This window comes from Nilaparvata lugens, unplaced genomic scaffold, assembly GCF_014356525.2.
Source record: "Nilaparvata lugens isolate BPH unplaced genomic scaffold, ASM1435652v1 scaffold2569, whole genome shotgun sequence".
NCBI classification, from domain to species: domain Eukaryota; kingdom Metazoa; phylum Arthropoda; class Insecta; order Hemiptera; family Delphacidae; genus Nilaparvata; species Nilaparvata lugens.
In genome coordinates, this window is record NW_024090321.1 from 40,682 (window position 1) to 58,608 (window position 17,927).

A 17,927-nucleotide genomic window follows, 5' to 3' on the forward strand; every position below is an offset into this window, starting at 1 on the left:
ACTGGGAGCCATCTACCAGGAAAGAAAAATCAAACCGCCGACTTTTTATCCAGAGAAATATATGCTACATATTGTCAAGATACTAACCTGAAATGTTTTGCAGTAAAGAGTGGAGAAAGCATACCATATCCCCCCAATATCCAACCACAAATTCACACTGCCGTATTGACCCCTGAAAAAATCCACACCACCCAGTATGAAGACCCAAGACTGTCCCGGATCCACGAACTGATGGAAGAAGGAGCTACTGAACCACCCGATTACCTGTGACAGTACACCTGCTACAAAGGATTTATGTTCCACCAACTGGCTAAAAATACTTATGACTGGCGCCTAATAATCCCCGCTAACATGGAAACAGATTTGATAAAAGAAGCCAGTGGCGGCGTGTCCATGAGAGCACAAGAGCACGTGAACCCCCTATGAAATTGCTACAATAAATTAAAGTTCAAATCAATAGAAAATTGATTGAAGTATAGTAATACTCAAATTTCTTGTAATATTAAAACAATAAGGAGCGCACCAAGCAAGGTACCCGCATTGAAATAACCTTTTGAATTACGCGCTACAGCAAGCAGGATCACTGCTCCAAGCATTAGTATGGGTTCAAATGGTAGCTGGGCGAGTTCAATTCCCTCCCCGTGGGGGGTGGGAGACTATTTACATTAGCTTTACGGTGAGCTGCCTTCCAAGCAGCTCATAGCTGTGATAGTGTGACTTTGCATTGGCGCCATTGCCTTCTAGAGCCGTTTCCACTTATGAACTGTTCTAGCTGGCACTGGCTACTACTTTGTTAGTTTGTTTACTGTTTGCAGTTTCGCGTTCGCGCTACATGTGTTGTCGATTTTGAGGTTAATTCTTGTTTTTCTTTCTTGTGTTTTGAAAAGTGAGAATGGAGGGTTCAAGAAAGGTTTCAGTTAGCTATTAAAAGAGATAGTGTTCTCTAATTTATCAATCGAGGAAAAAATATATCGATTAAGGAAAGTGGTAGGCCTACACCGACAATTGATATACATCAGACTTCTACATCAAAATCCAGGACATACAAGAGAGATTTCAAAGCAACAATATGAAAAGACATCTTGGCTGTGTGGTTGTGAAGAAACTAACAAACTTTATTGTTTTCTGTGCTTGTTGTTGCTCGCGAAAAAGGCGATCCAGCATGGATTAAGAACGGTGTGTGTGATTAGCTCATTTGACTCAAAAAATTAAAAAGCATGGTGATCGATGTTTTCGCAGCAAGGAAGGAGAGGAGGATGGATTTTATTTTCAAAAAATGCTCTGTAAATGCCAACTAGAAGGAGGGTGAGTGTTAACAAAGTCTCTAAAAGCATGTTAATCCTTATTTCTTTGATTGGAAATTATCTTACATCGAGGAAAAATTATTGCTGTTTTCTGTATAATTTATGATTGTACATGAATTATTCAATGGGAGTATGGGAGTACATCTTCTAGGTTGAGAATCCTGAGTATATCTAAATACTTATTATTATTAAACGAAAATCAAATTATTATAGGTACTTAATATAATACAACCCATTAGAATATTTTGTTACCTACGTAATAATATGATAGGCCTAGTACTCTTCTAGGAATAAAAAATTACATTCTACTACGTGAAACGAACAAAATTCACTTGAAACATGGGGTTTAACAAATTATTAAAGATCTAGATCTTGTTGCTCATGTTAAATGTGAACCCCCCATTAGTATTTGCACGAGCCGCCACTGAAAGAAGCTCACGAATGTATCAGACATTTTGGAACTACGAAGACCCTCCACCTACTAAAAGAAAGCTGTTATTTCAAAAACATGCATAAAAAAGTGGCCAAAATAATAAAAGCTTGCGATATATGCCAGGAAGCCAAATACCCACGATACCATATCAGAGGCAAAATGAATCCCATTCTCCCTAGTGCACCATTGGAATTGATATCAGTGGATATATATGGTCCATTACCCATGGCACAATATGGAAAGAAATACATATTCGTGCTCACATGTATTTTTTCAAAATATACAATGCTATTTCCCATAGGTAAATTGACCGGAGAAGTTTTGGCCCGATGCATAACAGAAAGATGGACTAGTGAAGTAGGAAAGCCTAAATGGATCCTATCCGACAACACAACCTATTTTTGTAGCAAGCAGTGGAAAGAAATACTTCACCTGGCTAATATTAAATGGTCGAGAACATCTCTTTACAACCCCAGCGCTAATCCAGTGGAGCGACATATGGCAGAGATCTCTCGTTTTATGTGGACTTACTGTAACAAAAAACATCAACAATGGGTTAGATATGTACCATTTTTAGAAGAGTGTTATAATAACAGCCTAAATGAAAGCACTGGTCATACTCCTTACGAAATCATGTTTGGTAAAAGAAACACTACATTTATCGAAAAATTAATTGATTTTCCAAGATCAGAGATAAATAAGCCAACAAGTTCTAATACCCATCATCTAGTCAGGTTAAAGCTAGAACAAATGGCAAGTAATAGAAAGAGATTTCACGATCAAGCCTACAAAATATTTTCGTATAAGATTGGAGATGAAGTTTTAGTAAAGAGCCACAGATTATCAAATGCTTTGGAGAAAGTAACCCATAAATTCTTTTTAATTTATTCAGGGCCATTCACTATTGTAGCCATATCGCATCACAATACAGTCCAGTTGCAAGAGAATGAAAATATGCACACTGTTTGGTGGGAAAATGTAGCCAATATTAAACCATAAACCACAGAATTTGAAATAAATATGATAAGAAATCAAGAGAAAACATCATTATCAAAGAAATTACTGACCTATCATGATAAGTTCAATCTTGGCCTAGACCGCATGGCAACAATCCAACGTTTTATTCCTTCCAACTGTTAGAAGCCTGAAACAGTCAAAGAACAATTTTTTTTAAGTATGTATTTTAATAATCTACATCATATAAAAAAGGACACAAACGGGGATAGTAGAAAATAAATTAATTAAATTACCTTAAATGTGGAAAATGTGACAAATGGGTTAGTTTTGTGCTGTAAGATGGAAAGCTAGCAAATTATGACGTATAAATCCAAAATTCAGTCAGCTGGCCAAAGCCAACTGAATCAAATATATAGCGCTTGTTCAGCATATGATTATGAAGAAAGTATTATACCCAAAAGTTACTCATTTATTGTTATTTATTGTATTTATCAGTGTTAATATATTTATTTATATGCTTTATAATTTATTACCATTATTTTATGCCATGTTGTTACTGAAAAAAACTCAATTGAAAGCTAGTTACCATCAAAAGCCAAAAATCAAATGTATTAAAGGAGAAGGATTGTACCTGATATATAGAAAATTATTGATATGAAGACCTAGGAATTATAATGAAGTATAAGCCCCAGAAAATTTGTACTTCGAAATTATTGTTTGAAAGAAATTTATTATAGGAGAATCAAGTGTAATGTGTGGAATTAGGTTGGCGACCTTGCGAGCGGCAAATTTGAAAATACTATGTTATGAGTGTTGTAATGAGGAGGGTGTCTAAGATGTTTATATTTGTGATATTTTTGTGTTGATAAGAAGAATTTATTATTGTATTTGATGGAGGTCTAAGGGGGGCATAAGCAGATAAGGTCTGCGAATTATTGTAAATCTTTGGGAGTATTTTTTGTGGATAAAGTATGGAATATGTCGATGTGTTGAAGGATGGATTTTCATTAAAAACATTGTGATTCTCAAAACATTTTGAATTCAAATCCAGGGGCATGTGTAACATTCAAAAATCCGAATGGATAAATAAAAATTCCTATTTGAAGGAATATATAGGTCTAAGTGAAATAATAGGATAATATCGTCAAAGATGATAACGTTAAAGATTAGATAATATCAGGCATCATGGCCAAATTGTACAACGGCCGAATAGAAATGAAAATAATTTTTTCTACCTGTATAATATTATATAAAATATTGAAAATTTGAGGTTAGGCGTAAAACATCTACTGATCGGCGACCTAATGATCGACTGAGTCGCATAACGTAGAATCTGACCAAACACCTTGGCAGAAACTTATTGTAGTGAAACAGTATTCAACTTGAGGAACCAAAGGTTACACGTGGCTAATTGTTGTAATATAAGAATCAATCTACAACCTTTATAAAATTACTTTGCATGTGAAAAGCATATTAAAAAACCCAAACAAAAATAATTAAATGTATTAAGGAAGTAGGAGGTTACTAGGCACATGAATACTATAATAATTTGCATGCACCAATCAAATGGTGGCAATTGATAGGCAGCAATACTGAGCCGATTCAAATATATTTGTATATATTTCTACAAATGATAAGAATTTACTAATTATTATTGTGCAGTTTATGTTTTGTATACGGCCCGAAAGCAAATAAATTATTAAAGATGTAACATAAGTAATAATTTAATAGTTTGGTATGGTCTATTTGAGCCATGAATGGCAGAGGAACAGAATATTTAAATTTCATGTGAATTTGGAAATCAGAAATGAAAATTGTAATTTAGAAGAGAGAACTTCCCCACTTGCCTGCCAACAACCACCATGAGATGTCACCAAAAATTATATAGTGTAATATCTTACTATACCTTTGATAGCTTCAAGTTAAATCGAATTTCTAAATTTTTTCATAAGACTTTGTGATGCTGATGTAAAGCAGAAGTCATTTTAAATAATTTTTTTAACCCCTTGGATGAGACGACTCCAGCTACAAATAATACAGGACCACCAGGAGTTTGGATCGACATCAGCAGCTAGAGAATTCCAGCATGTGAGTGAAAAATATTCGAAATAGTGATAGGGCGCCCTCAATGCTTCGAAATGAAATAAGAATCAAAGCTAGCTCGTCGAAAGGGTTTTTTATAAATTAAGAATTTGGTAAAAATACTTGCGCAAGTAAAGATAGTATAAAAGGTATTTTATTAGATAGTAACGAATCAATCCATATATCAAAAGATCCATAAATCAAAGAATACCAAGTTCTAGGCTGTTAATACAATATTCATGATCATTAATTTCTGCAATATAATTTACGATAATATAATGTAGCTCTGATTCACTAGATGAATTTATCTATCTATTCCGTCAGGTGCCAAATCTCGCACCCTGAGATAAAAAATATTTATTATAAAGAAATCTATTGGAAACCATAGAATTTAATATATATATTTGGATTATTAGTTTGTCAATTTATTATGCTGATTTGAGAAATTCATATACAAAATAGAATCATCCAAGTTGACAAGTATCAGCAAGTTGATATCGAAGCTACATGCAAATAGATGCATATGATCATGAAGTGAAAGCACATGGTAACATTTCGTGCTATAGAACCTGAAAAATAGTATTAACCTGTGATATTTTATTGATTTCGTTTCTTGTTATATTATATATATTTCTGTCGCTCTATATATTTTTGTTTTGACTTATTTTTTGAGATATTTGTTAATATATCTATCAAATTTTTATGGTGTACGATTTATTTTTATTCCTCAATACTATAGGGTATAGGTTTTATATATATATAAATATTTTTTTTATAAATTATCAGTATTATTGTGAAAGCTCATGTCTGGGTCTATAAAGATTTTTATGAAACTATATCCTAGGAAAACCACGATCAGATTTTATAATTATTGAAATATTTCTCATGCTCTACCGATTGATGCCAAGCAGGAGGCTAATCGTTATTTAACTATAAAAAATAACGTGACAAAGTCCATGCAGGCTACGCTCTCTAAGCGAAAATTTGACAGCTTTTGTTGCTCTAAATTGTTTGAGAACAGCAAATATTTAAAGATAATTAACAATTCTTTTATAGAAGAATCTGTGAAAACTTTGGTGTATAATATGCAGCTTTAAACCCATTGCATTTTGAAAACTATAACCAAGCTACTCCACAATTGAAAGAAGTCTGTCTTTTCGTCAATACTAAAGATATAGTCTAAATTATCTTAAATTGTATTCATGCTCATAAGGAAGGACTCTGGTATTGCACATAGAAACTGTACGAGAAAAGATCCCATACTTTTTTAATTCAATTACACCAAACTATGTTATGGAGTCTGTGTTATATCTAGAAAATATAAAAATACTCATAGAAGTAGAAAATAGTTTCCAATAAGGAAACATTAACTCTATACAGTCAATACATTGACTCTCTTTCAAATGAAACCTTGAAAATTTAATAAATGTGACAACCGATCATGCTTTGGAGCAAACCATCATTCGATCATTCAAAACTGAGTGATTGGAATAGCTAGTTCTTCAAAGGCTTTCCTAAAATGAGTGCTACTATATAAATAAATCTTCCATCAAAGATATTCTGTTCAAGTATATTGACATCATTATGGATATCACTGGAGATTGTGAAGAAAATCATCAAATGGAGTAAAACAAGAATAATGAGAGATGAGAATGATTTCCAGAAGCATAACCTTCTCAAGAGAACATAACATTTTTCTTCAAGACTCTGATGGACAACAGAATCTGCATAATGTATCAATGGTCTGGAAGCAAGTGAAGAAGTGTGTGATTCTCTTTTGAACGTATAGAAATAAATAGTTATTCGGTCTCCAACGATTTTTATCTGAACATAGTTGTGGCAAATTGTAAAAGTGTAATCTCACCTATAAAAAGAAACAGAGTTCTTTCATTCTCAACGATGCAATCAAACAAAAATCCTAGTCTTTGTTGATTCTAGAACAAAAATATCTGATCTCTGTATTTTTACTAGGTAGCTGTTTAAAGATAATTCAGCATTAAAGTTTTAGTGAAGCATGCATTTCTACAATAACTGCAATCTCTGTCAACATCTGATGGATATTTGAAAAAAAAACTCTTAATCTCACTTGGCCCATGAAATTGTAAGTGAAACTAGTTGTGGATTTGACTAAATCCCTAAATATCATTGACAAATTCGCATAATGATGAAATGACTCTCCTCTGAATTCAACTCCTACTTCACTTTTCAAAACTTCAATACGCTGCAAGATTATGGAAACTTTGTGATGAGAAGAGTTATGAAAATTATTCTCAATAAAGATGGAGTGATACAGGTGGACATAGCTTTTCATGTCTATGGTCTAAAATCAAACAAAGGTAGTGAACATATTAGAAGCAGCAGAGTAAAAGAATCACTCCAATAATATGCTCTCCAAACCATCGAGACTTGATTTCTAAATCTGTGGCAGAGATTTATTAATGTGACATGCAAGAATCTATAAAGGAATAATCCCTAAGTTAGCTACGTGCAGGAATACATACTATTCATTCCTTTGTGGATAAAACTACAAATCATATAAATATTAACTGACCACTAGATCAAGTAAGCGTGGCCAGTGTGCAATTAATAATATAATTTAGCCTGCAGCGCATCACAATAAATTAATTTGAGATAAAAACAATATAGAACATAAACACATATGAATATTATCATTATTCTATCCTAATATATTTCTTGAAACCCAAGTTTCGCTTATTTCAAACAGTCATTTCTTAGTTTCCTTGCAGAATGAGATGAAGTTTGTAATTTTGACCATAATTAGTATATTATGATGAGAATTATCAATTATTGAGACTTGAGAGTAGAAAAATCGTGTTCAGCGACCGAAAATACATAAGATAGCGTTCCTGAAATACATAATTTGAATGCATAGACTAGTAGGAGCGATGCGATAGACAGGCCATTACGTGCATTAATCATGTGGGAGGACCGTGCCACAGCGTAACAGTGCTACTTATCCCCCTCCCACCACCGCATCTATGATCGTAACCCCCAAATCATATATATCATTAGATTGAGGAAGAAACGGCCTACAACATTTATTGGGAGCCTTTTCCTCTAAGTCGGCTAATTACTTGAATATTCGAGAAATAACAAAAAGTCCATAATAAAAAAATACATTTTTCGAGATATTTTATTTTTTTACGGAAAAACCATGCGGTTTATCGCAAAAATGTAGAGGACCACATTGAAAGTCAGTTATGTGTACATAATATTGAGAAAAAATTAAAAGCTGTACTATGGATAGTAACTGCAGGACAGGCGATTTTATAAGCGCGCGTTTTTCACAACTTAACCCCCTCCCCCCAAGCTGTCGACCACCCTGGGACGTGACGACATCAAGTTTCATATACACTAAAGACCCCCTAACAATAATCCGAAGTCAAATTCTCTGCCTCTCTCATGTATGCTCAATGTAAGCCAGCGCCTGGACTAAGAAGATACAGAGAACAACCTAGAGGACTTACAGTATAGGAGAATCTCTAAAACTATGAGACAAATAAAATGTTTAGGAAAATTTGTAACCTTTAATTTTCCATAGGATAGTCAGTATTTGATTAAATGACAGTATTTTATTAACATTGGTGTTGCTGTCCTTTTCCCAGATTTTTTACAATATAGAAATAATATATCCAATAATTGTTAATTATTAACAAAATGTTCAATATAATTATGCAAGTGTATTATTTATTGAAAAGTAAATTTACTTGATGAGTACAATAAATTAATTGTTCTAAAGAAGAATGAACAATAATTGATATTACATAAGATATACTGGTATCAGCTATCCTCCTAAAAAGCAGTGACTAGGCAGAGAATCGGCAACGTTGTTCATCTATATTACGTTGTTCATCAATATAACGTGACCTCACTATAGACGCGTTTCTTCTATGTTATATGTTCATGATTATAACATTATTTGAGCTACTCTTCCGGTGTAATTTAATCAAGCTTCTGTAAGATTTTGTAGCCAAGCTTGAAGTTTCCTTCTTGAACAACTCCAAAAAAGTGGCACTGATACAGCCTGTTTAAGAGTGATTTATATCATATTGAAAATTAAGAACTACAATATATTTTGCAAGCACCACTGTATATAATAGACTGCACTACTAGTAATTATAACATAATGCTTAGTAGGCCTACCTTATGGAAGTCAATCATGTTCACTACTTAATGATGTTTTAATATCATTGTTCATTATTGTTCTCTTTATGTTACAGAAGTCACCACTGAGGGTCATGTGTGGACCACTGAGGCAACAAAAGTGAAATTTATTTGGGATTGAAAGTTAACAGACCGTTGTGCAACCGGGTGATAATCTTGTATTAAAGGAAGTTCTTATGTAGCAAGCACAAGTTATGAAGTTAGTGAAGGCTGTTATTAATTACATCAGATGACTTTTGTTGCTGCGAGAGGGTCGACCATGTTCATCTACTGAAGCTGCAATTACATCCACTATCTCAGAATGTTCTATGAGCAGTAATTTGAGAAAAATTATATGTCATCAGCAGCTAAGAATGTCCTTGGTTTGCTCAACATCCAAACTGTAAAAAGTATTCTCTCCTCAAGAGGTATTTTTATATTTGCAGGCTGATTAATTCTTCTTCCTATAACTTCTAAGAGCACCTGAAAATGTTGATGTTAATCTTTGTAAAATTGGAATTTAATAAAAAAAACAAACAATCTACCAATTTTTGATTTGAAATACACCATGTTTGGTTTTTCGTATGGCCTATATCTTACAGTACCTCTATTATACGCTCATATTACCCGCCGCAAAGTAGACCCACGTTAATCCACGAAAAGCAACCCACGCCGTGAGATGTTTTGTATTGCTATAGAATTATTATTCATAATCAATCAGCTGACAAGTGGATTATTCATTGAATGTATTACACAGATGTCTGGAGAAGCTTAGCAATGGTTTACAAAACATCCCACGGCGTGGGTTGCTTTTCATGGATTAGCGTGGGTCTACTTTGTGGCGGGCCTATAGTTGGGCCTAGTCAACTATGACCATCCTATGACTGAAAACGCGATCAATCTATCCAGGAATGCCTGGTCATTGAAAATAAATTATAAGGATTTAAAATAGTCTACAGCACTGATTTCATTATAAAAAATGATAAAGATAGTCAACTTCGGATACAATAACAAACCAGTTACTTGAGATGAGTAACAACTCAAGAGAAATGGTGCAAAAACAGAAACTAGTCTCTCAAAATGTTTTTATAAAAGTTTGGTTTAGAAAATGTAATGTTGGCTCTATTCTAAACTCATTTTGGTTCTTTTAAAATGTGAAAAGTAAATCAGTTTTTGCTTTTATTTTTATACATTTAGAAGCAGCCAAAATATATTTTTAGGAAAAATGGTATTATTCTCATTCAATGAAGACTAACGCAGTGGTCTCTTCGATGACACCAAAAAATATAGGCCTCTAATATATTCATGATTATTAAACAGAAATCCAAAATCTAGACCGCGACCCACTTGGTCTGTTTTCAGTAGGTGACCTGAGAGTAGAATAATGCTACATGTTTACAAAATTTTAGTGGAAAGATTCTGATGATAATAGTATGGAATCTTTTATCTGCATGGTTTGCCAAGACATTCTAAAATGGATTTTAAACTCACTCATATTATAAAGTGATATTATAATTTCAAAATAACCCAAGTTGTGAGGTCTCGTATTATTACGTTCCTGTTGGAATAATTCATTGAAAACCCTTAAAGGATTTCCCAATTCCTCCACAACAACCGCAGCAACTGGCCCTACAATATTTGGTGCATCATAATAATTATTGTTATCCTGTTTTCTGTTCCTTATCCAATTCTCCTAGAATAAACTCATTTATTACAGCATGAGCTATGTTTGTTTTGCAAAACATATCCTATGTTTAGTGTCACACCAGTGTGTGTATGTGTGTGTTTTATTCAAATATTCGCGCCAAACACTGGTGTGACACTAAACGTAGGATATGTTTTGCAAAACAAACATGGCTCATGCTGTAATAAAATGAGTTTATTCTAGGAGAATTGGATAAGGAACAGAATAACAATAACAATTTATTATGATGCACCAAACATTGTAGGGCCTATGCCCGGTTGCAGAGTTGCTACATAAAGTCACCCATAGTTAACAGAGCCAATAGTTAACAACTCGCCCATAAATAGATGTTCGTTGCAGAGTCGTTTGCCAGACCCCTTTTAACTATGGCTCTGATAAGGCTCACACATAAGTCACACTGCTGCTTCATACCACATTTTGCGTGGTATTCTTCTATCCAACTAATGTTTTGGCAATGGGGAGATAATCACTGTGAACAGTTCTTCCAAACCTCCAGTCGGATGACATCACAACATGGCCCTTGTTTATCACAACAGCACAACACTGCTGTCTACTTACAGTGAACTCTAAACTAACTGGAACGGGCTGTCCAATGCTTAGCTACAACCAAAAGTGTGTAAGGCGGAGTGAGTGAGACAGGCATACCGTGTGGGATTCCCTTCTCTCTCGTACTCATACATTCAAGCAGGCTGTTGCAGCTCTTGAGTACGATTTTGCATTTTTAAAGTTTAAAAACGGATTTGAATGAGTATTAGGGCTATTAGTATTAGATCACAACCTTTTCTCTTAAATATTGTGATGTATTTGTCGTGAAATGCATAGAATTGAATAAAAATACGACCGAAAAATGGTGATGTATTGTGTTGCATTTGGATGCAAGAATGGGCATGTTAAAGGAAATGAAATACCATTTCACAGGTAAGTCAAACATTTTTATTCTGTCAATTAATTTGAAGAAATCTTTTTGTTTTACATACATTTCCAATACTTCTTTCTATATTGATCAGTTTATTTGACCAAAAATAAAACAACAAATTTGGTTATATTCCTAGTAAGTTATACCGTACTGTGATAGTTTCTATGTTTATTGAAAATTTCGGCCTACTTTATAGCATCTAAAATAAAAAACATAGTTGAAGAACAATTAATCCTTATTCAAAAAAGAATAAATAATATCTGATGCAAAATTGTGAATGTTTCCCTACAAAGACTATCATTCATTCTATCACACATTCTATGTATGATGTAATTTATGGATATAAATTTGGTGTTAAGCATCAGCATATAATAAATATAGTATATTTATTATAATTTGTATACGGTATATTATGTAGGTAGGCATATCATACATTTTATGTATAATATAAATTTAGTGTGAGTAGCAGCATATAATACTAATAGAATCTAATAGTATAATACTATAATCTAATAGAATCTATAAGTACGAAAAAATAAACATTTAATGAATTTTGTGTAAACACAGCTTTACAATAATGATTAATAATTCTGTGTTATCATCATGAGATGACATAATTTATTTTAGGTACCTAATTTTATTTTGAAAAATATGATATTGCTATCAGCTGAATTGTAATTAATTTTTGAAATCTTCCCATTTCAAATAAATTTAATAATCGTTCAATTTACAATTATAAAATAATTTTATGTGTATAATTATATGTTTATTATTGTTTATATAATTATAAAATTATTATTATTTAGCATATTTTACTGTTTGCTTATCATATGTTCATAATTATAATACAATTGATATAATGTTTCTTCATAGATTTCTTTGCATCATTTCTGAAACTCCCACACTGATTTGAAATGTTATCAGAATACCTAGTATATTGCTATCATTACATAATTTAATAATCCTGTGTTATTGAATCATCATAATTTATTTTATTTACCTACTTTTATTTTGAAAAATATGAGATTGGACTATGAGCCTGTTTTTTCATTCCCAATCATTTCATGACAGTTTATATTTGTCCTTGTTAAATAAATAAAAATATATAATAATATGCTTCTCTTAAATCTGGCCCAAAGTTATTCCCATGCTTGTGAAAAGTTGACAATACTAAAACTACTGCAGTCACAAGTAAAAGAATTCTTTTCTTTATTAATATTCAACCTATTTCATTATTTTTGCTCTCAAAAAGTTAACAATGAACTGCTTAATAAAGGAAAAATAACGCTTCCGTGGAATAAGACATACAATATAGAAATAAAATAGAAATTGAGACTGTGCAATGCATTCTCCCATAAGAGTCAATGCGTAACAAAATGGACGAATCCCACAGCAATGCGGGTTGCCTATCTTTACCAGCAGCCTCACTTTTTTTGTGTTGCTAGTCCATTCCAGTTAGTTTAGAGTTCACTGTCTACTTATTGTGTTGTTTATGTTTGGAGGTTACGGATCAAGATCGTAAATTGCAGACTCATTTGTAATTATTTTCAGTTAGTTTAATTTTTGATAGCTAAATGAAGTAAAATCAAGTAAAATAAAATTAGAGGTAGAAGTAAAATTAGTGACTAGTGTATTTATTATTGTATAATATTAATTGGAAAAAAATTACAACCACTCTCTGTCTCAGACAGCACCGTATCGCGCATGCGTTAGCAACGGGTTTTTTCCGTTCCATTCAGTCAGATCTTTGAATGTAACCTTCTTTGTGATGATGGTTACCGAGCTCTGTAACTCGAGCCAATCGTCATTCTATTTCATGAAGATATTATTATCCAATGATGATTTATCATTAAATTCAATATAATAATCAATATATTATCATTTTATTTAATAAAAGAAAGAGTACTTTTGAAAAATATAATTAATAAAATATAACAGTTATTATTTAACTGATGTTAAAAAACACTATAACTAAGTCAGCATATTGTCATTTCAAAACAAAAACCGAACCCTCAACCTCCCCTTTTACATTTAAAACATCAATAAAGATAACTATTTGAAAAACCTCTAATCCCTTCCAGCATATTGCAATTTCAAAGCAAAATCCTAACCTATCTTTCCACCTTTGAAATATCAAAAAGCATAATTCTACCTAGACCCTAGCCCTTTCTAGCATATTGCAATCTTAAAGCAAAAACCTAACCTAACCTTATGGAACATTATTAAATATAATCCGAAAAACCTAACCAATAACCCCTAACCCCTTCACATTTAATAATTTAGATTTCAAAGCAAAATCCTAACCCCCTAACCTATCCTTTCACATTTGAAACATCAAAAACATAACTCTAACTGCACCCTAGCCCTTCTAGCATATTGCAATTTTAAAGCAAAAACCTGACCTATCCTAATAAAACATTATTAAATATAACCTAAATAAAAACTAACCCCTAACTCTTTCACATTTGTTGAACGGTAGACAAGGATAGCAACACCATTGCAAATCGTACACTACCATTATAACGTGGACCTCACTATAGATACTCAAAGAATACTTTTGAATAACTATGTTATAACTGTGACTGTTGCTGGCCGTTACTCTGTTTCTGAGACAAAGAGAAGCTGCTAAAAAATTGACCAGAATTTATTATTTCACTGCCTTCTGGCATTTTGATACTTGATACTTTGATCTTGGAAGCAAAGCAGCCAGTTTACAAGATATTTTATTGAATGAAAAAGACTAAGAAATTGTCAAAAAACCACTGATTCATTGATAATTAGAAAGACCGGTTTTCGGTTATTACACCATTGTCAATCTCTGATAAACTGGTTTAAATAAACTGGTTTATCAGAGATTGACAATGGTGTAATACCGAAACCGGTCTTTCTAATTATCAATGAATCAGTGTTTTTTTGACAATTTCTTAGTCTTTTTCATTCAATATGAATAATTGCCACAATATCAACTTCTCAACTACACAAAATGAGATAGGCCTATTTTATTTCTAATGACTCTGCTTACGGTGCTTATTATTAAAATTAATAATAATTGATTATTACAATTTATTAAATTATACAATTTATTAAAAATTGTATTATATCTTCGTTCTAGCTACTCGAATAGTCAATGATATTTTATTCAGTTTATTTACACTTTATCCACAGTTTCAAATAGTTAATGTTATTATAATGTAATGTTTTTGGACCATTTTCGTCTTTCTTTTAAAACATGCAAACAAGTCAACATAACCTTAGAATACACTTGGCGCGAATGTATAGTGGATTTATAAGCACGATTTTGGGCATTTAAATAAAGAGCACTCTTAGTTACTGTTTGACCAGTGAAAGAATGCCCCCGGCGGAAAGGAGCAATCTTAGGGTACGTTTATGTCGGAGCTGCGATTAGTGATAAAAGCTGTGATTCTAGCAATGCGTAGATAATACCAACGTGCTTTCTAATAGGCCTGTTTATGTCGGAGCTGTGATGAAAATCCATCTTGGGTCCTGACCATCAATAAGAGCATCAATAATGGCTCGGTCCATTTTCGAAGCTAGTATCGAGGCTAGTATCGAGATGTAGACTACAAAGTACCAACATGGACCAATATTTTTTCATGATTTGGGTTGATTTATATGTGCATCAATAAGACCATCAATAAGAGCATCAATAATGGCTCGGTCCATTTTCGAAGCTAGTATCGAGGCTAGTATCGAGTTGTAGACTACAAAGTACCAACATGGACCAATATTTTTTCATGATTTGGGTTGATTTATATGTGGAGTTTCGTAAGCAAGTGACATTTTCTTTTTAAACTATTTCTTATTCAATTACAAAATTCTATCTCATTGTCAATGATAATAATTAAACATAATATAGACCTTGATGTATGCATTTCAAGAATAAATTCAATTGTTTCTATTTTATCAAAGAATATAACTTTTTTGTATAAACCTACTTACCTTAATGTTAGCATTAATCGCTCCTCTGCCATGATAGGACTTATGTGATAATTATTCCAGTCCTTTTGGAGATTATTGGAAACTCTCTTCAAAATGTAGTCAAAAGTTTCTATCTACATTCTCATATAGTCAAAAAAATTTTTTGGATGCTGTCTTAAATCTTTATACAAATGATGATACGGGTACTCCCCAAATACATTCCTCTCCAAATATATATGATGTGCATAATATTCACGTTCTCTACAACCTAGTAAGTAATGCTCTACTGTATTCAATGCAAAAATAAAATCTTCATCAGAATCACTCATTATAGCATACACAAATTGGTTTTTCAATACATGAACTCACGAATCAAGCTTTAAGCATGACTGTCGACTGTCGGCATGAACAGTCGATAGAAACTGAGCGCTACTCCCTACTAGCATCGCTTCTCTCATCATTGCTAGGATCGTTTATCACAGCTCCGACATAAACGTACCCTTAGGCTTTACCACAGAATCAATAATAGCACAGAAGGCTAGCGGAATAGGACTATCTGTTCACGCATAATCGAGTAGTTCCTTTTCCAGATTGTAGATAGCGCGCAGAACCCTACTCCGGTCTCGCTCACCCCCCCTTCTGCACTCCGTCATCAAAACAACTCTATCACCCACTCCACTGACAGGTAGTCGCCCCTCACTCCTTCACACTATCACACACACACACCACACAGATGCACACACACAGTCAACTCGGCACCAGACACCTGTCAACATGTGAAGCAATTATAGGACTATTGTGATAATAATATTTATTATTCAACCGCCTCCTGTTTTCTTTGCATTTCATCCCAACATTCTCCTGATGATTGGGAAATGCACAGCTGAATCATGACTGTATCATTTATATTACTCTGTGTTCTGTAAGAATGAGAATGCTATGTAAAGAAGAAGTAAAGGAATAAGGAAAAGAGAAGAAGAAGAAGAAGAAAATATGAAGTTTTCAGTTCATCATCTTCTAAATATTTATTATTTTTTATCACTATTGTATAGTATATCTTCATCTTTCTTATCCTCTTCTCCTCCTTCATGATCCACTAATTCTTATTTCTCTCATATGCTACTCCTTCTTCTTTTTCTCTTCCTCCTCCTAGAAGAAGAAGAAGAAGAAGAAGAAGAAAAAGAAGAAGAAGATTTCTTCCTTCTTCTTCCACTATCTAATCTTCTTCATGTTCTACCACTTCTTATTTCTATCTTTTTTGTGGTTAGAATAAACTACACACATGCATCATATGACATAATTATAAACATCCCAAATTTATTTTCTGTGAAAGAATTGTCAAAATCGACTGAAGCATTTTCAAAATAGATTGAAATTAATTCAGCTCTCATGTCATAAAGTACACGCAGTTGAGTATTGGATAGAGAGTTGCCAAGATATAATTTTCTAACGGATAAAATCACACTAGAAATGAGTTGGATGTTATACAATATTAATGTATTTGAATCAACATTGAAATAATTTTTAATATAACTTCAATCACTCACCCACATTGTGTATCTTTAAGTTAGGCCTAAACATTGACCAACTCTGCACAGCCCAAGTCACTATCCTCTGATGTTTCACTTTCATTCAAAATTTCAGCCTCAGAATCATCAGAACATTCTTTCTCTAATCTTCCCGAAGAAATGATAAATTCGTCAACAACACTTTCCATTAGCCCATCCTTCTCCCAGTAATTTGTTGCTGTTCGTTTTGTTGCTTGTGAATGTGGAATTGGTATAGAATCCTTTTCCTCATCACATTTCTCTATAACATGTCTAATGATATTACGTGCTTCACTATGCACTGATTGACCACTCTTTCTAATGCCGACATTGTTATAAAAAAACTAGACAGTAACTATAACTAATAATCTGTTATATAGGTAATATAAGAAATTTAATTTGAACTGCGCTAATTCAATGTGCACTCGCTCATTCACGAACTGAACTGAGCTGGAAGCCGTGCAGCAACCTCTATTCAAAGAAAATGCATAATTACTAAGTGAACATGCTTCTATTTATAAACAGGACTTTTTTACATTGATGACTAATACTTTAGTACTGAAAAGCTAACAGCGGAAGCCATTAAATATTATTTCTTCTATGCATAGCCCACCCAACTGATAGATAGGCTATTATGTGAGCTGATAGATAGGCTATTATGTGAGCTGCATGGAGAAAGAATTCTAGCATAATAATTGAGCAACATATTTATTTATCTTTTATAACTCGAGAACCCTTTAATCAATTTTATTAATTCTTTCACAGAAAATAAATTTGGGATGTAATGATTATTTCATACAATGCATATGTGTAGTTTATTTCACTCATAAAAAAGTTTGTTGATTACCAACTTTTTCATGTTTTGCGATCCAAATTCACG